A 23,570-nucleotide genomic window follows, 5' to 3' on the forward strand; every position below is an offset into this window, starting at 1 on the left:
AGTAGAAACAGGATCCTAGAGATAACTAACTATTCATATGTCATGTTGATATTCTAAAGATGTCCATCACAACATACACAGTTAAGGTAACACACAATCGGTTCCAAAATGTAAAACTAAGTAATAACAGTAGTATCCAAACTGACAAAAAATAAAACGTCCTTTCCCATATTTCGAATATAATGAGTATTCAGAAAGAATGTGATGGTTTAGCATGGAACATTAAAATACTTATTTATTCATAAGTATACTACAGAGGCATAGTTGTGCACACAGAATCACGTCAAAAGGCGAATGAGTCTGATTGGTATTATTAAGATTCAAATTAAACTTAATAGCAAATATGTCTTACGTCCCTTATTTACAACTTGCAAGGAGAACGTAGAAAATTGAAACAATGGAGATTTAATCATTTTATTCCGACTCCGAAAATGATCTGGCAATAATGGCAACCCAAAAAGAAATGACAAAACACTTATGTAATACTCTAAAAACAGACGTACATAACAGACCACTATGATTGCCCCACTAAAGCTAAAACGAGGGTAATATCGCTTAGAATTGTGGGAAAGCAGTGAGCTATGACGTCGTGTGAAGGGGCTCAGATATGCAATTTTTTGTTTTTTGCAATATGGCGCCTTCCATCGCTGAGTGAGTGGATAGGAATAACAATAACAATTTCTTGAAGTCACTAAAAGATCCTTTTCCTCCGTTAAGGCTGTTACAGTAAAGAAAGTCCCCCACCCCTTAAAAAGAATCAATTGGATCACACAAGTAAGTGAATTTTGCCCCGAACTATGCAGTTAAGTAAAATAAGTAGATCCACTGATAAAAAGGGTCCGAGTTCGCAATGACGATGTGAGGCGTTTATTTCTTACGCTGAAAAAAACAGGCTAATCGTGTAGAAGTCTGTTACTTTCAAATAAGTAAATAGCGCTCAGTTGGAAGTGAAATCAAACTCGTGTAGTGTGATAATCTAATCCCACATGACAAAATCAAAGTATGAAGGAATAGCTTGTCTAGGGAAGTATCTCGGACCCTTCTAGTTAACACCGTCAGCACGTTACTACAGAGAATGTCTTTGATTTGTTAATGTTTATCTTCTAGACAGCTCGAAGTGATTGAAAATTTGAAATGTGATTTTTTTTTTGTTTATGTTTGCATAGATTATGTGAGTAGAGTACTATGTGGTAGGTTGCTGCGCCGTGTCTTGGGTATATAGAACGTGTGATAAGACTTGCCGTTAAGGCATCAAAGAATATCTCCTTATGCAGCATGTATTAGCAAGCACTTTGATTACAGCAGTGTACTTTTAAAGGCAGACCTTACTCAGAAGCAAATAATTTGAGATTGGAGATATTGTCAGTGTACTTAACTGTCGGAATAGGTCTCCGTGTTTATGGCGTGGAACTCGTGTTACTTCAGATTGTGATACTGGGATTGATTTTTATGTTCCCGAGCGTCACTGTACAGTGTAAAAATGTGTTCTGCAAAAGTTTAAGAAGACAGGATAGTTGCGGGAGCGGGGAAGATGCTAGTGTTGCATAATTAAAAAGCTGTTCGATAGACTGATGGAAGGCAGTTTGAGAGGACTGTGCGTCCTGTGTAAAGGTGGTCAAGCCTTGGGTTTTTGAAGAAGAGCTGAGCCAAGGGTCTAACTTGACTGTGAGAGACCATTAAGAGCCGAGCAGGAGCATACAGTCGGAGCAGTAACTAGATTAAAAACGACGAAGTATGGACTTCGACAAAGAACCTTCCATAATCAAAACTTCTTCAAAAACTTCATTTTTGATGATTTTTAGTATTGATTGAAGTTTTGTTGTGTTTCAGTGTGTCTGTAAATTTAATATTTAAATTAATCACTAAATCATATGCTAATTTTGATTGTATTTAATGAATGAGATGATGGTAAAAGTTGTTTTGAAGAAGTTCACTGGTCATTAAAAGTGAAATGAAAGCGCCAATACAACTGATGTGTCTCTTATGAGCTGTGTTTGGTACTGCAGTTGTGGAGAATTTTGGTTCTTTCTTCAGTCTGTCTTTATCAGTTCAATATGTCACAAGACAATCTCTTATGATATGTCCGTTCATCCAGTGGCATTGATGGTGTCTCTATAAATAGCTGATGATAAGTACTACTAATAATTCCGACCATCAGAATCATAGAATGTGTAAAAATCAATATTTATGAACTGGAAAATTGACTTTTAAAGTTCGCACTACTGATTTAGAGATATGTTATCTCTAAATTTCCAAATTCAGTGTCTGTTGATGATACTTTTATGGTTTTAAATTTTACATTACACAGTTGAACAGTTTAAAGAAACAAAATGCTGCTGAAATGACAAAAAAAAAAAAAAAATATTTCGTGCTTTTCTGCTCTATCAAATTTGTATGCTAGTATTACCAAAAGAGAAGAAAAAAAAGAGACACGGCGACTATAATAACACACAGCTTATATATTAAAGATATAATGACAGAGACAAGAAATAAAATAATAATGTTAGAAACAATAATATCGACTAAACTATAACAAAGGTGTTTTGTTTAATGTAATAAGTGTTAAGAGTGTTGTTGTTACTAATTTATATATTCTAGTGAAGCTAAGCTAGTGTGAATTCTACACTAGTTTATGAAAGAACTGTGTTGTTGATGATAGTAAGCTGATAATGTTTATGGAAGAATGTTAAAGGATACCAACACTTATATTTAAGGTTTTAAACAAAAGAGGTTCAAAATAGTTTTTAAGGTTTATAGTTTTTGCCTATTTATTTTTTTTAGGAAGGAAGAGATTATGATACAATACTTTACTATTATTTATTAGTTGAATTCCCAAGAATGGGGAATTTGTTTATACCCCAACTACTAAAAAAAATCTTAATCCCCCCATTCAGGGCCTATTATTTCAGCTGCCAAGTATAAGACAGAAAACATTTCCATTTGGCTTGATTTTATTCTTAATCCTATTGTCCAAAAAATGTAAATAATGCTTGAAGGCTTCCTGGTACAACAAAAAATTTTCAAACTTTTTTCACCTATTAGTTATGCCATCATTGGATGTTCAGTTGATGTTCAGTCTCTTTTATTTATACCTTGATTTTGATATTGGTTTTGAGATACAATATCTATCTAGTTTCTCAAATTTTATTAGTACAAAAGTTAATACTTGTTTATCCAATGGGAAAATATGTTTTTTTGGAAAATTGTTCCTTTAATAACAAAATATTATTTTATTTGTTTTATTTGGGATGGAACTTGAATGAATTCCAAAGTTTTTGTAGAAACATCTAAACAATACCACTCATTGCTTAAAAATTTTCCATTGGTGGTTTGGGAAGAAAATCAACTTTAAATGATTAATTTAAGAGTTTTTTTTTTTTCTAAGGTATGATGACACTATGGCTTCAGAACATTGAACAAGAAGTTCTGGCAATTCTTATTTGTGGTCTGCCCAATACCATTTCCATTGACAGTAGCAACAACAAAGAATTTGTTGGGGCTTGAAAATAATTGGAAAATTATTTTAGGCAATCAAGATCTTACCAAAATTATAGGTAATAAACCATTTTTTACTTATAAAAGGGTAGTAAATTTGAAAACTATGTTAGAAAGGAAAGAATACACTGGTAACAAGAAGAACACAGATGTGATTAGATCCTTTATATATTTTCACCATTTACGTGTCACTCATTGGTCTAAGGAATATTACACTTGTCATAGTTCCATGATTGTTTACATAGCTCAGTGTCAAACATGTCCCTGTTATTATATAGGTATGACCACTAGAACTTTAAAATCAGAATTAGTGAACATGTATGTTTAATTTTGCAGTATTAGATAGTGTAGATTGTCACATTTTTGGTGGAAACCACAAAATGCTGGAATGTAAAAGAATCCTTCTGGCAAATTATCTGGGAGCAGATAAATTTTGAAATGTTTTTAGAAATGTTTTCTTAGTTATGTGATTATTTTTAAGAAGAATGATTTTTTGATATATTAGCATTGAAGTTTTTATTGTGTTTCAGTGTGTCTTTAAATTTGTATATTTAAGCTTATCAATTAATCAATTATGCTAATTTGAATTGTATTTAATGAATGAGATGAATGGTAAAGTTGTTTCTGAAGAAGTTCACTGGTCATTAAAATACAACTTGGTGTCTCTTATTGAGCTGTGTTTGGTACTGCAGTTGTGGAGCCTTGAATTATTATGAAGTATGGACTTCATAGATTTTTTTTTTGCATAAACATCTTCTGCCAAACATCTATTGACATTGTCAGTTTTCAGTCGAATGAATGCTGACCAGTATGTCGATTTCAGTTCCTGATTGCCTGCACCCAGCCACCCCATTCTCTATGCCAAGCAACAGGTCTGCTGGCAGCCTGGCACTGAAAACAAAACATTTTTTTTTAATAAGCTTAGCGTATAAGTACACCACTCTATGTAGAAAAAGAAAAGCTGCATTGGCCGGTGGAAAAAATAGTATTTGCCTTCTGCAAATTAATTTCACCACACTTTTCAACAAATTATCAAAAAGCCCCAAGGTAAAAACTAGGTACACTGCCAAAGTGAGACAACAAAGCCTTGTGAAATGCTGTAATGTTAGTTTTATGTAAGAAGCAATATTTCAGTTTCTTTGTCTACCCACTACTAGTAATGAAAACCAGTATTCTTAAAAATCTAATTTCAGTACAGAATACACACACACTAGAAGGTACACCACCTCTGATTAAGTTGCTATACAATATAATAATAATGGCAAACTTGCTTTTTGGTAGATACTGCCCCACCAGCAAATCATAACAACCATGATTAACCTTTGCTCTCTTGTATACCTCCCAAAAATTTTAGCCTCTTTCTTTGTGCTTAATTTCTTACTGAAAAAAAGAATGAAAAATGTAAGAATTACAGAAATATTTTGTTGCTTCAGCATGTGGTTGGTTAACACGTATACTGCCCCCACCAACTCGTAAAACTTTTATTTGCCTGCAGAGACTATATGACCTTGTGCTTTCATGTACAAGATGCCGTCACAGCCCTACCCCAAAAAAGGTAGCCACTTTCTTTTTATGCTTGATGGTGAAGAAAGTGAAAGATAAAAAATGACTACTACAGTAATGTAGTCATTTCAGCATGTTGCACTTGAACCCATATACTTACCTCCAAAGATGCACAAGGCACCTCTCATATTCACCACCTGAAGCTAAAATCAGGGACAATTGAGAGTGTGTCTTATCACAGTAGCACTGTAGTACTGTCCTCTCTAGAATTCTAACCAACCACAGTGCCTAGATGCATAGACTAGATTTAATAGAAATCACTCAGTGTCTGCATGTCTGGTCTAAAGCAACAGTCAGCAGTTTCTCAAAAAAATAAATAAAAATAAAACATAAAAAAAATTGTAATAGTGGCTCGGCTTGTTTTTAGTTCTTTAACTTGCTGGATCACAAGCCCGGGTCAAGCTTATGCTCAGGCAAGAGCAGACTCTGGCTTGCCCACTTCTACATTTGTGCGCATGCTGATTATATGGGATGATTAAGGAAAGTGCACTAATGGGGCTGTTTTGTTTACCTGTGCTATTTCACTTTGTTCAGCTGTAATACTGAATAAATTAAGTCTACAAGATTTCTCTTGACAAAGCGTCTAGTTTTGTGGCTTGTTAGTAGGAAAAAAGAATTTCGGTCCACAAGGCCATTTGGTTTTGCATAGTAAGCAACTTGAAGGAGTTCAGTTTGGGTTTCATCCTGAATCTTTGGATAGTATAAATTTTACTACTAGTCGAAGGCATTTGCGTAACACTTTGGAAGCTATGCACAGTTGGTACTGCAAACAGTTTGCCAAACATCCAGAGAAAATGCCTGCATAGTATGAAGTCAGTCATGAAGGCTTATACGATGGTTTGTTTCCTTTTGCAATTTTGTTTTCATATGTTCTACAGGGGGCTGGTTTACAGATGCTTAAAAAGTGGAAAAAGTCACAACATAAGTGCAGGGCAACAAATAAAGATAAGCACAAAGGCACTTTACACAGACAGCAGCTCAACAAAGAGTCTGTGGTCTCCAGTTATTAATGGTTTTCAGACAGAAGTGGCATGTTTCTACGTAATTTTGTTGAAAAAATGTAGGTCGCAGGCAAAGTCTTCCACTTGTTGGGTACAAGGTAGCAGTGTGACAGCATATCATCTTTTACTTGTAGATTGTTTCTGAATATTTTTTTAATTATTGTTTTAAATTTAAAAAAAACTACAAAAAATGGTTTGAAATGTAAGGATTACAGTCCCCATCCCCCCAAAAAATTTCTATCCAGGTTCAGAGAAATGGACCTGCTGAGGTGCTCGAACAGAAACCATGGTTACTGCTGCTACTTCACTCAGCCCCTTAAACAGAAATAATTAAGAAAGTCATGCAGGGCGATTTATAGTTTTATGCCTTCCAGTAATGTGTTATGAGTTAAATAGTAATATTAATTGTGATTGTATTTTTTTCAGATTAAAGCTGTTCTTCTGTTTGTGGAAACTCCAGTATAAAGTTATGGCATTCTTGTGGTGTTTGATATGGTGGATAGTAAGGCATTTTAGGAAATGTTTCAGTTGTGGACAGAGGATTCCTCTCCAGGTATAGATGGACCTTACTTGGCCGTCTGTCTTGGGAAGGAGCGCCTGAATGAGAAAACCGATTTTATAGCTTTTGATCTTGAAACCGTTCGGTATAGAAAAGATGTGTTAATTTTTAAAATATGTTCTTCTTGGTACTGCTTCTGTTCCTGAAGACATTTCCTGTCCTTGAGTGTTTCCTCAAAGTTAAAACTTTGGATCCTAAGACAAATCCCTTAAGTGACATATAAGGAGAATAGGTTCATAGGTGCTTACTAAGCTAACGACTACAAGGCCCTTTTTAAGCCTAACCATGCATCCCAAATCTCTGACAAGTTTTGGTATCCTTGATAAGTGTTAGTGGAGGCTTAGGAGATGAACTATTTACAAGCAGGGGGGCTGGGAGATGAACCATTTGCAGTTTGCCCATGCCCATTATAAACAATTTAAGGTGCAGCCTAACACCTTAGTCATGGGTGACTTCAACTATCCTTCCTTTAATTGGAAAACTTATGTGAGCCCAAACTCACTCACACAAAAGTTCCTGGACTTCATTAACTCAAATGCACTGGAACAAATAGTGCACCATCCCACAAGGGGTTCCAATATTCTAGACCTGGTCCTCACCAATGTGAGTGACCGATGCAGTACCTCAAGTGTAGGGCCTGCACTGGTTAAATCTGACTATAAATTAGTCATTTTTGAAGTAGCAGTAGCACCAGAACTTCCCAAAAGACAAGTCGGGATAAAAAACCTTACCAAAACTAACTATACCCTCCTAAGGGAAGGTATAATTGACTTCCAAGCTCCAGTTTCCACAGATGGCATTGACAGCTATAGTAAGGTATACACTGATGTCCTGTATAAATATCTACACAAATGTATAGACACAGCCATGCTGGATAGGATTAAAGCAAGATCCTCAAGAAAAAGCAAACCATCGTAGTGGATGTCTAGCATTAATAAATTATACAATAAGCGAAAGAAGCTGCTGTCTAAAAATACAAAGGTGAGATCTCAGAACTGGAAGAGCACTCTCTTCAGCTGAAACAAGCAAATAAGAAACTCATAAAATCTTCAAAGAGCAACTATGATGAAAATTTAGGAACCATGGCCAAGGATAACTATAAGGCTTTCTTCAACTATGTCCACAACCCAAAAGGTAGGACTCAGGTGTGTTCTGAACTAATTGTGGATGGCGTCACACATACTGACTCTGCAGAAATTACAAACTGTTAGCAGACAGGTTTGGTGAAAAGATCACCACCCTATTCCTCCCCCCCCCCCCCCAAGGATACCACAAACCATGTCTTCATCATCTCCTCCTCCCTGCATCTCCAAAGAGCAAGTCATCAATGCTCTCTCCAAGGCTAAGAACACAGCCTCCATGGGAGCAGATGGCATTCCGAGCTGCATTCTTGATGTTCTAAAACAAGAGCTAGCTACTCAGTTAGGCACTCTATTCAACCACAGCATGAGTACTGGACTTGTTCCCACTGAATGGAAAAAAGAGACTGTTATCCCCCTCCACAAGGGCAGCTCAGCAACAGACCCATAAGTTTTACCAGAATCATCTGTAAGGCAATGAAACGAATCTTCATGGACCTCATAAATAAGGATGTAGGTGATCTCCAAACACTGAATCCATCCCAGTTCTGTTTTATCAAGGGCCGGTCATGCCTGTTAAACATGGCGGACTTCTTTGAGAACATGACCAGAGTCATAGACAAGGGCAAAGCCATGCACACAGCCTACCTTGACTCGGCAAGACCTTCGACACTAACCCACATTCGGGCGTCATTGACAAACTAACCCAGTTGAATATCAACCCCTGTGTTCAGATGGATTACAAACTGGCTTGCAGATCGACAATATTCAGTCAGAGTAGGAGACTTTACATCTCCCAGCAGACCTGTCATCATTGGGGTCCCAGAAGGGTCAGTGCCTGGCCCTTCTTATTTGGCATATACTTCTCAGAAGTCCAGGCCAAAATGGAGGGGCTGTGGCTAACCAAATCGGCAGATGACCGCAAACTAGATGCTATCATTGTATCCCCCTAGCGATGTCAGCATACTTCAAAGGGGTCTTGCAGAGACCAGTGATTGGTGCCAAAGCCATGGTCTGAAACTAAATGCTAAAAATCATCATTCCCTTTGGTAAAAACAATGTTCCTGCTGATTATAAAATAAACAATAATACCCCAAGTACCAATTCAGTAGTGTGAGACCTGGCAACACAAGTTGACTGTGACCTCAACTTTGACCACCATGTGTCTACTGTGGTGAGGAAGGCATTCTGCATCGCTCATTTGATTAGCAAAGGCATCACCTCAAGAGCAAAAGAGGTTATAACACGTTGTACTCATCCCTCATCAGGCCTATTATTGAATATAATGCTCCCTTTGGTATGTACCATATCAGACACGTACAGCAACTTGAGACACTTATACAGACAGACTAAAGTTGCTGTCATTGTATTTAGCAGCATATAGACTACTTAGCGACGACTTATGTCTGGTTTACAGGGCCATCTCTGACCCATATCTAATTGAAATACTATACATCTGTAAGTCAAATGGGACTAGTCACCCATTCCAGGGACCTCAGCCTAGCCTGCAACATAAACAGGACCTGCTGTTGAGCTAGATACATCTCTCAAAGGTTTCCACTCCTCTGAAATAAGCTTCCAATCCATATTAAACAGAGCACCTCCATGACCCTGTTTAAGTGCAGCCCGGACGATGGGATTCAAAACTGCAAATTTCTGCTGGGGATTGCCCCAGCTTTTCTCCTGGACATGGATAGTCCTTGCTAGATAAATTCTGCGCATAGACTATATCTCTCATCTAGTATTATGTTGGGATTTAATGGCTAGGCTTGTAAAGACCCTTGGGTCAATACCCTAGCAACATCCTATGAACCTATGATCGTAGGTGCCAAGCCAGGGATGAATTTCCTGTTCCCCATCCAATTGTCCAAGGTAAACTTGAATTGTGTTCGGGAAGAACTCCGCTTCACATGGATGGGGAACCTGTTCCAGAGACTGGGCAGTCTCTGGGATACATAACTGTCTCTGCAGGAGGTCCTATTTGTATCACAGGCAAGGTTTAAGTCTGTTGAATGGGTCATTCTGGTGCTGTTTGTTTTGCAGATATGCAGGAGGTCCATCAGCATGGGGTCTGACAATGTCCTGTAGGTATAAATCTCCCCACAACAGCCTGTAGGAGACAGAGTACAGGGATAGGGCCTTGAGGCGGTCTGCATAGGGCATTTTACTTATGCCCTGTATTCTTTTGGGTAAAATTAACAATATAATATTTGAAGACAAGGATACCTTTATTACTTTGGATGTATGTAATTTGTACACTGTTATACCCCACGAAAAAGGATTGGAATGGTTGGAAGAACAACTATATTATACTAATATTTATGACCAGAATAAAATTAATGTTATAGTTAAATTAATGGGGATTGTACTTAATAATAACTTTATATTTTTTGATGGGGCATATTACAAACAGGTTAGTGGTATTGCCATGGGAGCAGCGTGTGCTCCGGGTTTTGCTAATTTCGTTTTAACATATTGGGAATTGAATTATGTATTTAATTCAGAATATTTTAAATATATTAAATTTTATGGGAGATTTTTAGACGATTTATTTATTATTTGGAATGGAGAATGTGCAATATTAAAAAGTTTTTTAGAATATCTTAACAATAGTATACCTTTTTTAAAATTTACACATGTGGTTAGTAAGAAAAGTGTTAGTTATTTGGACATCAATTTAACGTTTGACAATGTTAAGAAGAAGCTTGTGTCTAATATTTATAGGAAGCCCACATTCTCAAATTCGTACCTACATTTTGATAGTTGGCACCCTCACCATCAGAAAAAAGCGGTGGTTAAAGGCCAGATGGTGAGGGCAGCAAGAATGGTCAGTGAGGATGTGGACTTTGAACATGAAATTCAATTTATTATTAGTCTATTTTTAAACAGGGGTTATCCACAAGATTTATGTAACAACATAGCTAAAGAAGTGAAATATAAGAGAAATAATGGCATATACAAGGCAATTTTACACAGCAACATGACAATTCCCAGTGGAAGCCACCTTAGTCAAGCGGTGGATGTTGGAAAATTTATATGTAACAACATTCCATTGTATATAACTACACATAACGGCATTTCCTCAAGTATTATAAATATTATTAACAAGAATTGGAAATTTATAAGCACAGATAAATCACTTGAGGGAATGTTCGTGGGTAGTGTTAAACATGTTTTTAGAAAGGACACTTCATTCAAAGACTTATTTGAAGGTCTGAATACTAATATTTACAATACTTCACAAAAACCTATGGGGAGTTTTAAATGCCGTAGATGTTCAACTTGTAAGTATTTAATAAATACCGATGGAGTGATGACTGTGAATAGACATAATATTAGAATTAACCATCATATAAATTGTTACACTAAAAATGTTGTTTATATTGCTGTTTGTCAACAGTGTGAAGGATTTTATGTTGGCAAAACTTGTAGACATTTTAGAGACAGGGTTAAAGAACATCTACTGGATATTAGAAATAATAAATTAACAAATGCCCTGGCCAGACATATAAATCAATTTGATAGCCATTCTTTTAGATTTATTGGTGTTACACACCAGAAGTTAGATTTACAAGGCAAGTTTACTAAATATAATTTAGACTTATCAGAAATGAGAATGCAGATATTACTCAATGCTAACCAACATCCTGGATTAAATGAATACATAAGTATCAAGCCAATTTTATGGTTGAACAACATCAAGGGCAGTTAGCATGGCTTTGGTACTTTATTACATCTGTTGTGTTTTTGTTGTTGGTGTATGTAAACCAGTGTGTGGTACATTGTATGTATTTGTTCTTATTATGTAATTATTTTATATGACTGTCGGTCATGTCAAGACATTAGGGCATTTGTTATATATACTATTTTAAATCCTATTTTAGTGACAGTTTGTTATATTTAGAACAAACATGTGTACAATATAGGGTGCATACAACGTGTATATGAATTACATGTATTAATTTACTTATATACACATTTGGTGTATATTTTTACATGTTATTATATTATTTGTAGATCACAATGTATAGTTTATATTTAATCATTTATTTACTTATATATATATATATTTTTTTGATATTTAAATTGTTATTTATTTATTGTAACAGCTGCTACACGTTTTTAAGATTTTTTGTGTCCCCTGTATTTATATTATTAACAACAATGTTTACACATTATACAGATTTATAACATAGTTTTACTTATATACATATTATTATTACTATTATAATAGTACTTAGACACATGGTCGTTTTTAGTTTTATATTAACAACATCAACTTAACATCATATTCTACAACTAAATATGTTTCATACACAATTTAATTATTTTATTTATTTATTATATTTTGTAATAGTTTTTATAAATAGGTCAGTGTTAATGGCAATTTAGTTTGTTCAGGTTATAACCTATATATATTATCATTATTAATTTTACATGTATTATTTATATTAGTAATATTTAGTGGTTAATACCAAGTAGTTTTATTACTAGAGGGGTCAGTGGAGTTTGGGTATTAATGCACACTTTAACCTAGTTGCATTGCTGCTTTAAGATTTCAAAATGTTTGAATATGCATTTCATTGGTTAACAGGCTCATTAAGTATGTTTATGCACAATATTTAAGAGTTTTGGAGGCAATTTGTGGTGTTCTGATGAAGTTCGTACAACGGACGAAACCTAGGTCGACGTTTTTATACATGATTGTGGTTTTATTGAATAAACTTGTTTGGAGCGTTTATGGGCCTGGAAGTTTTATTGGAGAGCAGCAGCATATTCATTCTTGTTACAGCGGTCCCTCGTCTGTTGTGGATACTTTCTTCCTGATCAGTATATACTGTTGTTGTGTTCCAGTTTACCAGTATGAATTTCCTGTTCCCCATCCAATTGTCCAAGGTAAACTTGAATTGTGTTCGGGAAGAACTCCGCTTCACATGGATGGGGAACCTGTTCCAGAGACTGGGCAGTCTCTGGGATACATAACTGTCTCTGCAGGAGGTCCTATTTGTATCACAGGCAAGGTTTAAGTCTGTTGAATGGGTCATTCTGGTGCTGTTTGTTTTGCAGATATGCAGGAGGTCCATCAGCATGGGGTCTGACAATGTCCTGTAGGTATAAATCTCCCCACAACAGCCTGTAGGAGACAGAGTACAGGGATAGGGCCTTGAGGCGGTCTGCATAGGGCATTTTACTTATGCCCTGTATTCTTTTAGTGAGGAACCTCTTTGGATGTTCCATTTGTTGGATATACCTGATTAGGTACATACCAAAGGTGGCATTGTACTTATTGGTCTGATGAATGCCGAATACAGTGGAACAATGACTTCCTTAAACCTAGATGCCATACCTTTGTTTATAAGTTGCACAGCTTAGAATGATTTCCTCACTACTGTAGACACATGATGGTCAAAGGAAAGATTACTGTCTATGTGTGTCCCTAAGTCCCTGACTGCTGGGTCAACTGTTGTAGGGATGTGTTATTAATATGATAGTTACCAGGGCTGGATGACTTCCTGGGCTGGATGACTTCCTGAAGGATACTGTTATGCATTTCTTGGCATTAATTTTAGTCCACGACTCTGACACCAGTTGTTTGTGTATGTCAGCCCTTCCTGGAGAACATTTGTGTTAGTGTGGGATTCAGTGACTGCTCCCAATTTGCAATCATCTACAAATTTAGTCAGACAGAGACCATTGACATTGGCCTTGACTTCAGATAAGTAAAGGCTGAAAAGGAGTGGTCCAAGGACCAAACCCGGAGGGACTCCACTTGTGACTGGCCCCCTCCTATAGGTGGAATCCCTAATTCTAACTTTCTTGGTCCTGTCTATGAGCCAGTTGTCTACCCACCAGGTGACATACGGGTTTGTACCTAACCTCTTGAGTTTGTCAACAATGCTCGAGTGGGGTGTTGTGTCAAATGCCTTGACCAGGTCAATGTCGGCAGTGTGAACTGTTTTACCCTCATCCATTACTTTGGTGGCCTTCTCAAAGAAGTCCACGAGTTGAGTAGCCATGACCTGCCTTTGATGAAACTAAACTGGGTTGGGTCCAGTGTCTGGAGATTTACTATATCGTTATTGATAATTTCCATGATAATTCTTTCCATGGTTTTGTATATAAAACTTGTGAGACTTATGGGTCTGTAGTTTCCAGGGTCTGTAGATGGCCCACTGTTGTGCAGAAGGATGACTGCTGCTGTTCTCCATTCATGAGGCACAAAGCCTGTTTGGAGGTTACAGTTAAATAGCAATTCCAGAGGGTCTAATAAGTCATTTTCGTGCTATTAAGAAGGCATCCTGGAATACTGACTGGGCCCTTTGATGCAGTGTTCTTGGCCTTAGAGAGAGCATTAAGGACTTGTTCTCTAGTTATAGCAGGGAGGGTTATATTTGATGGTATTTTCTGAGGGAAGGTTAAGTGGGAGAGAGGGATAAAGTTGGAGCTGAATTTTTGGCCATTGGGTTTGCTGTATCCTCTGGCTCAATATAGGTGGCTCCACTTAACAGTGAGCTCTGCACACAATTGTGTATTGCTTTTGAGGTTGCGGACATAGCTAAAGAATGCATTGTGGTTGTACTTAGCCTGGGAGGCCAAATCTTCCTCAGATTTGACTTTGGTAGACTATATTTCTGAGTTGTTTGTTTAGTTTGATGAGAGTGCTTTTATCCTGCTAGGTGCTGCACCTCCTAATTTTTGCCATGATTTTCTTCCTTCTGTTGTACAGCCTATTGATTTTGTGTTTCCACCAGGGTGGCTTGTTTTTAGTTAGTTCTATACTTCTTCCTGTTGGGTACAGCTGCCTCTCTGCAGCTATTAACGTGCTTGTATATGGTTACTGTGAACAGTTCTGCATAGGCAGCAGTATTCTCAGGGTTTATGAGGCTTGAAATTTTGCCAGGTTATCACTTAATAGCAGGAAGCCAGCCTTAGAGTAGTTCCTGAATATCCAAGGGTTAGCTGGGGTTCCAGGTTTTATTTTTTAACTTCAGAGGAGATCATTTTGTTGACCTTACCAGGAAGACATTACACTAGGTATGCAGCACACTCCCATATTAGTGAAGACCAGATCCAGTGCAGTTGCACCTTTGGTTGGTGTATTGACAATGTGTGGTCCAGGGGGTCTGTGTTTACATTGACTGGGCAAGAGAAAAGAAAACCTTAAATGTAGAGGATCTGCCCCCCATCCCACACACAGGATACTTCTACAGCTGCTTCTAAAAATCTGAGGGAGGAGGACTCCACCTCTTTCACTGTCATCTCTTTTGTTGTTGTTTTCTTGCTTCTTCAACATTTTCTTGGCAGACATGTTTTTAGTCAGATCCTAACCGTTGTCTGCCAAATCATTGAGCAGCTTACCTTTAACCACTCTGTTAACTACTTGATATTGAGGGCTTTCTTGAAGTTGCAGAAGGGTGTGAGCTTGTTTCCCCCTCTGGTATCAGGGCAGATAGTAATTTTTTTGCCCCTTTTCAGACTTTTTTTTGTCCAAGGGTTCCTCACTGGCTACAACCTTGCTGAGAAGAGCTGTCTTGGCTATGTGCATAGAATTTGCCTCCTGCTGTAATTCATAAGGGGTTACATGTATTGGTAGTATATCCAAGTATAATTGTAAATTCGTTTTAGTAGACCCTAAGCTCCTACTACTGTTGGACCTGTCTGAGTATCCTTCTTCCACATTGCTCTCATTTCTGCATGTAAATCCTGGTATTTTATAGTTTTGTGTCTCTGTATGTAAGACACTAATCAGTGGGTGTAGTAGATACAGTGATCAGTTATTCTTTTTTCCTTTTATTTTTCGTAGACTGCTCCATCTGGTTTTCTCCCATCTATTTTTTGAACTGTTGATAATGGGTGATTCCACGTGATATACACTTTATCATTCACTTGTCATTTTGTCCAAATCATATTTACATTGCTTTTCAGCTACTTCTGTATTGTAGTGTTTGCACAATCCTCAATGTAACAATCATACTACATTATTGTGCCTTTCAGTGTATAGGCCCTCTGCCACGTATCACACACAGCAACAAGATGCATGACTGTTTCCAGTTCTTTTATACAGAATATGCGTTTGCATGTTTCTCCCACCTTTTCATTGATTTTTTTTTGTAAGCCAACATGTAAGTAGTCCACTGTCCTGGGCCACCATTATTCACTTTTCATATTTTGGTTTAATTTCAGCTCTCTTTAACCTTTCCTGTGTCAAATTTTGGTCGGCATGAGGTTGTTCCAGGAGATGTATATGGATTTTCCATATTTCTTCCTTTTCATCTGATCCTTCTTGTATTTTTTCTTTTGTGTTTAGTACATGCAGTTACTGTCTGATTTTTGTCTACTAATGATTTGTCTTCCATTTCTGCTTGACACCAAAATGTTTCTGCTAAACTAAGCAAAGAAGGATGTCATGTTAGACAATTTCTCCTAATGTTTTAAAACTTTGACTATGTTTGCATCTGGTTAGATCAGCAGATATCTATGCAGTCCTGTCATTGCAGATCTGTTCATCTAATCAATTTTGAGGAGGCCCGTGCCCCTCCAGGGCAAGGACTATATAATTTTGGTAAACACTGATTGATTTTTATATGTCGTTTAAAAAGCCTGGAGCATTTTTCTTGTTTTTGTGTCCAGTCAATACAATCATTTTGGCGCCAGTCGGTCACAGCATAACTCTTAAGTTAAAACTGGAAGAGTAATTTGATTAGTAGATTAATAGCTTGGATTTTTCAACATCAGTTTTAATCTTAATATTCCTTACTGAGCATTATTCGCACTTGTTCATGTTTCATTGTTGATTTTTCATCCATTCTCAAATGTTTATACAGTCCCTCCTGCTTAAGTTCCTTTGTCACACTCTTGCCCCAGGTTAATATTTTCTTGGTGTTTCAGCTTTCCTATTGTAAACCTATTGTAAATGTTGCTCATGTGCATTTCAAGACCAAATGTCATTCTTACCTAATCTGAGAAAGTTATAACCATTTGTAGTAATGCTTTCAACTCCTTATCTGATGAATATAGAGTTTTAAGGCATCCGCAAAAAGATGAGAGAGCTTTTAAAGGATGTTTTCTGGGAACCGAATTGTAACTGTAGTCTTTTCTGTTAAGGTAAACAGCCTAATGGGATAAGGGCAAGACAAAACAGTAGTGGAGACACCTTGAAATACCCCCTTTGAATTTTTATCCGTGGCGTAATAATATACCCTTTGTCACGGCTCAACTGCAAAGTGGTTTGCCACTGTTTCATGGTCTTTGTAGTTGATCATTGTTAAGATATATCTTGTACATCTGTAACCATGCCTTTATTCATGAATGTGGAATGCTGTCATATTTTTTTTTTTGTAATCTGTCCATGCAGTCATTAAATTCTTCCCCTTTTACAATCCTCTGTTATGGCTTTATTTAGCAACAAATGAACCCTTGCTCCATATGACTTTCCTTTGTTATCCTTTTGTGTTCTATTGCCATGATTGAGGGATTTTTTTCTATACAACTCTGCATCAGTTTTTCAGATGTGTATAGTCAGAAGATAAGTGATTGGTTTGTAGTTCTTAGGATGGTTTACAAGATCACTCTTGAGGTGGAGTATTGTTTTTCTTGGGATGCACATGCAAGTAATTCTTACTTAGCTAAATTTTTGTATGAAGATGTTAATGCTTTTAGCCAAAAGTTAGATACTCAGTGTGGGCCTGGGGTTTTCCATTTAGGAGATTTTCCTAATTTTGTCTCAGTTTCTCTGGCTATAATTTCTCCCTTTTCATATCTTCTACATTAGCGCTCCTTACTGTTTCTTTTAGTTCTGTCCATTCAGCGTGGTAATCTGAGTCTTTATAAATACTTCTGCAAACTGTCCCTATTTCTTCTATTGTTTTGGTCATGTTTCTGTTATTTTTGCTTTATTTCCCATTTCTTTCTAGAATCATTTTGGGTCAGTAGTGATTTACTTATTTTGTACTTTTCATTTATATTTATCTGCAACTTCTCAGTTTTTCTCCTTGTGCTGATATTTTTAGTTTATTATTGACAATAGTTTATGATAAATATTGGTATGTTTTGATGCTGTGTATTGCTTTTAGCACTCCTATCTTTCTAAGTATTTTGATCTGTTCCGTTTTCTATATTTTTCTAAAAGTGATGCTTCCTGTTTCAATTATTTTTTAGTTTTCTCTAATCGATGCTTCCATGAGTGCATTTTACTTGCTTCCTTCCTTTCCTTTTTCGCTCTTTTTGTGGTAGCAGCTAATCCTTTATTACTTTAGCTGCACAGTAATATATTCTATTTATTTCTGTTTTATCATGTGACTTTCTCTTAATAGTCCTGATTACATATCATGTGAATTTCTCTTAATAGTCCTGATTATTGTGTTCATCTATTTTATCACTCCTCTCACATTTTGGGTCTTATTTACTTTCTGTAATCTTTCTTTCATCTATGTTAATATGTATATCCATCCATCTTAAATCAGGCAAGTACTCCCTTGAATAATTTTCTTCTGGATTGAGAGCATCTTGTTTGCTGTCTTTTTCCTGTGAATAATCTGCAGCAAGTTCCAGACGTCGTCTTATAAGGTATCCTCTTCAGGTACATCCTGCTTCATCTGCTGCTACTTTAAATAGGAACCCTTTGACCCATCGATAAGCAATATTATCCGTGTTAGTCGCCACTGTTTCCTGCTCCTTCTCTTGTGTGCAACTTCAACTGGGCTTTCATACCAGTCTCCTGCAGAAGGTTCCGGAGCATCAATATACTGCAAATCATCTTCTGATGCCTCCTGCTCCACCTGTTGCTCCTTAATTTGGAGACCCATAATTTCATCATGCTGCGACAGTGCATGTGTTGGATTCTCCATAATAAATCCTTTACTTTGTATATAATACATAACTTCTATTTTGATTAATTACTACCTTTAAATACCAAGTTGTAAGCATATATGCGACCAAATAACCAAAAATATATACCAAATATATGCTAAGAAGGACCGTAGCTCACTGCAAATGCTTACTTTCAAAAATCACTTTTAATAGAAAACAAACAAAAACGCACCTCTGTGGGTTAAAACTATTTTACACACAGATTAAGCGCTTTCATCTGCTAACTGCAGACTTAATCAGAACAATGAAATGTGTGTTTCTCCCCCCTGTGTAATACATTTTCAAAAAAATCAGGATCCAATGGGAATGCTCAATCAGTTGACCTCATGAATAAAACATAAACTTATAGGTTCATAGGTAGGTACTAGGCTATCAGCCCTAGGGCCCATACAAGCCTAGCCAAAAAATGTACCCTGGCTTTCGCCGCCCAAGAAAATTATTTTCCTGTGCCCCTGTCGAGCAGAGCCACAGAAGTGATCCCTGGGGTGAATTTCCCATTTCCCATCCAATCATCAAGATTTTTCTTGAAGAGTGCTAATGAGGAGCTCTGTTTGACATAGGTAGTCTGTTCCAGAGTATGGGAAGTCTCTGGGACAGGAATCTATCCCTCCAGCATGTTCTGTTTGTTGTGGTGACAAGGTTGAGGTCCCTAGAGCGTGTAGCTCGGAGGGATTGGGATTTCTTTAAGTGGAGCATGTACAACAGCTCTGGGTTTAACATAGCTTTGTATGTTAGGCAGAGATCGCCCCTGAGTAGGCGATATGCGATGGAGTAAAGCTGTAGTTTTTTGAGACGGTCTGCATAGGGCATCTGTTTGAGGCCAGTAATCCTCTTTGTGAGATATTTCTGTGATCTTTCCAGTTGTTGTAGATGTCTTGTGAGGTACATACCAAAAGGGCCGTTGTACTCTATAATGGGTCTAATGAGTGATGAGTAGAGTGGAGCAATGACCTCTTTTTTTCTGGATGAGAATCCTTTTGTGATGAGATGAGCCACGTAGAAGGATTTCCTGACCACTGTGGTGATGTGGTTATCAAAGGAGAGACTACTGTCCACCTGTGTCCCAAGGTCTCATCACATTTTCGGCATTAAGTAGACTACCAGCTATGTGGTAGTTCATGGGTACAGAGTTTTTACCAAAGGGGATGACAATACAGTTTTTGGCATTGAACTTCAGGCCATGGCTTTGACACCAGGTATCTGTCTCAGTGAGGCCCTTTTGTAGTTTGTCCACAGAGTTAGGAGTTTCGATTATGGCTCCTAGTTTACAGTCATCTACAAACTTTGTTAGCCAAATAGATTGGGAAAGCGAATATATTTTGGATAGTCAATATGCTAGTAAATGTATATGCTACACTAGGTTTTTGGATGATATTTTTATTTTATGGGATGGTACAAGTGAAGTAGATGCATTTGTGAAGTATTTGAATGACACCAGTAGTTATTTAAAATTCACCCATAGTAGTAGCACGACAGGGATAGCATATTTAGACACTTTTGTAACAAATGGGACAGCAGGATTTAAATTCAGAATATATAGAAAAGAAACCTTTAGCAACTCATATTTAGAATACACTAGTTGTCACCCAGCAAGTCAAAAAAAGATCATCATCAAGGGTCAGTGCATAAGAGCTGCGAGAATGACATCTGATTTCAATGAAATGAAGACAGAGTTAGAATAAACAGGAACATTATTTGGGGAAAGGGGTTACTCCAGATATTTAATTGATGACGTCACTCAATATGTACTGAGAGAATGGGGGAAAAATACACACCACTTCTTGGTACTGGGTTGGAAAAAAACAGGGGAGAACATGAGAATGAGAAGGAAAAATCATACCATAGGGCTTGTGTAGTGGAGTACAGTCCATATACTGAGGGGATAAAGTGAAAATGTGTTCTTATACTATTTAACAAAAGTGCAATATTGCGTTCTAAAGAAGTACATGTACTCTTTAACATAGCATAAATTATTTAAAAATGTATAAATATGTTTTTATACCAAAATGTGAAATACGTATGCACATGTGATTGTTTTATAGGTATATTTAAAAACTGTATGGTAACAAAGTGTAATATAAAACTCTGTAGGGTGAATGAGCAGAATTAGTGAATATTCATAAGGTTATGTTTTATTCATGAGAAGGTCAATTGATTGAGCATTCCCACTGGATATTGATTTTTTTGAAAATGCATTATATAGGGGGAGAAACGCACATTTCATTGTTCTAATGAAGTCTGCAGTTAGCAGATGAAAGCGCTTAACCTGTGTGTAAAATAGTTTTAACCCTCAGGGATTTGTTTTTTTGTTTTCTATTAAAAATTGTTCTTTGAAAGTAAGCATTTGCAGTGAGCTACGGTCCTTCATAGCGTATATTTTTGGTTATTAACTACTACATTAGTAATAATGCGCATTTCTATTGTCTGCCTTTGTTTTCTTTCTTTTTTTTTTTTTTGTACAGTGAAATGTTCCATATCTGTGTGCCTTTGCCTGTATTTCTCTTCAGATGTCTGTGGAGCTCATTTTTTGTATGCCCTTTTTTCTTTTCCTTGTCTCTTTTATATCTTTCAAAAATCTCTGGGTTTTGTTCTTTGTATTTTGCACTTCCTCTTGTCACTTTTTCAGAGTGGCTCGAAGTTCCTTCATCTCTGTAATATTTTTCATAAGTCTGTTGTGTTAATGAATACAGATTTTTATAGGTTCATAGGCAGGTACTAGGCTATCGGCCCAAGGGCCTATGTAAGCCTAGCCCCGCCCAAGTATCATGTTCAATCATAGCCTCACCTCAGGCTTTGTACCCACTGAATGGCGCACAGCGACAGTTATCCCACTCCACAAAGGGGGATCCACCACGGACCCCGGGAACTACCGCCCCATTAGCCTGACGAGCCTGGTCTGCAAGACCATGGAACGTATCATCATAGAAATTATAAACAAAGATATTGGTAATCTCCAAACTCTGGACCCCACCCAGTTCGGGTTTGTAAAAGGCAGATCATGTTTCCTAAACCTGATAGACTTCTTTGATGCAGTCACCAAAGCTGTAGATGAGGGTAAGGTGGTTCACACAGCCTATCTAGATCTTGCCAAAGCTTTTGACACCATCCCCCACTCTGGAATTATAGATAAACTCACTAAACTAGGTATAAATCCCTATGTCAAAAGATGGGTTGCCAACTGGCTCACTGACAGAACCCACACTGTGAAAGTAGCACACTCCAAATCCAACTTCAGATCAGTGACAAGTGGAGTACCACTGGGTTCAGTCCTGGGTCCTCTCCTATTTGGTATCTACTTCTCTGAAGTACAGGTTAACACAGAAGGTCTTTGGCTAATGAAGTTCGCAGATGACTGCAAACTAGGAGCCATAACTGAAACTCCTAACAATGTGGACATCCTACAAAAGGGCCTCACTGATTCAGATGCCTGGTGTCAAAGCCATGGCCTCGAGCTCAATGCCAAAAAGTGCATTGTCATCCCTTTTAGTAAAAACTCTGTACCCATGAACTACCACATAGGCGGTAGTCTACTTAACACCAAAATTGTGATGAGATCTTGGGACACAGGTGGACAGTAGTCTCTCCTTTGATAATCACATCGCCACAATAGTCAGGAAATCCTTCTAGGTGGCACACCTCATCATAAAAGGTTTCTCATCCAGGAAAAGAGAGGTCATTGTTCCCCTCTACTCATCACTCATTAGACCCATTGCAGTGTAAGGCGCCCCTTTTGGTATGTATCTCACAAGACGTCTACAACAACTGGAAAGGCCGCAGAAATACCTCATAAAGGATTACCGGCCTCAAACAGATGCCCTATGCAGACAGTCTCAAAAAACTCCAGCTTTACTCCGTCGCATATCTCCTACTCAGAGGTGATCTCTGCCTAACATACAAAGCTGTGTCAAACCCAGAGCTGTTGGACATGCCCCACTTAAAGAAATCCCAGTCCCCCCAAGCTACATGCTCTAGGGACCTAAACCTTGTCACCACAATAAGCAGAACATGCTGGAGGGATAGATTCTGATCCCAGAGACTTCCCATACTCTGAAACAAACTACCTAGGTATATCAAACAAAGCTCCTCATTAGCACTCTTCAAAAAAAATCCTGATGATTGGATGGGAAATAGGAAATTCACCCCTGGGATCACTTCTGTGGCTCTGCTCGACAGGGACACAAGTAAATAATGTTCTTGGGTGGCGAAAGCCAGTGTACCTTTTTGGCTAGACTTATATAGGCCTTAGGGCCAATAGCCTAGTACCTACCTATGAACCTATTCATTATTCCATTGCAAAAGGACCGGGTCAATACACATCTTTCCAACTATAGGCCAGTTGCCATTTTATTTGTATCAGAAATATTAGAAAAATGTCATATGTGACATCTCAACTGGATAGGTGATCAGTTACATTGTGTCTCAGATGTCGTTTGTACATTTACTTATAGGCATGCTAACTCTTGTTTATGTGGTTGTTGCTGTTACAATTCAGATGCATCTTTAACGCTCAGTCTGCAAAGTGCTGCTTTCATACACAATTTGTCCTTAATAATCTGCATTGTCTTAGTTACTTCATTCTGAGGCAATCTCAGCATCTCTTTGGTTTCTAACAGTTTACCTTTTTGGCATCTGCAGTACATGTAGTTCCTTATGACAGATTTTGTATGAAGATTATTTAGTGGACACTCTAAATACAGTATTCACAGTAAGTAGAACATTGTTATTTCAAGTAAAACTCCCCAAGGCATGCAAAGTTCATTTAAAATGATGGCTTCATACTCAGTCTTATTCTGGATAGTCCATTCTAAAGTCTTCCCCCTGTAGTATCTGTCATTCCAAATGTTGCTTTAGGATGGGACGTTAACAGTGTAAACCAAGGTATAGGTTAGACGTCAGCACATCAGTGGTGTGGAGGTAAGGGCAGTCCGCCTCTTTCTGCGGGCACTTCAGCGCTTCCTACAACAGGGTGTAATTACTACCACAACTGCATGGTGGTGGTATGGT

The 23,570-nt window shown here is 37.5% G+C and overlaps 1 protein-coding gene across 1 annotated transcript in view; it reads left to right on the forward strand.

The window, feature by feature from the left end:
- The first annotated feature begins 567 nt into the window (after positions 1–567).
- USP44 (ubiquitin specific peptidase 44) overlaps positions 568–23,570 on the forward strand; it is an 802,083-nt gene continuing 779,080 nt past the window's right edge. The window contains exon 1 of the mRNA XM_044087634.1: positions 568–774. The gene's annotated coding sequence lies outside the window, so the exon portion shown is untranslated. The remainder of the gene's footprint in view (positions 775–23,570) is intronic.

The sequence above is a fragment of the Protopterus annectens genome, chromosome 11.part0 (genome assembly GCF_019279795.1).
Source record: "Protopterus annectens isolate FY-2018-M chromosome 11.part0, PAN1.0, whole genome shotgun sequence".
NCBI lineage: Eukaryota > Metazoa > Chordata > Ceratodontiformes > Protopteridae > Protopterus > Protopterus annectens.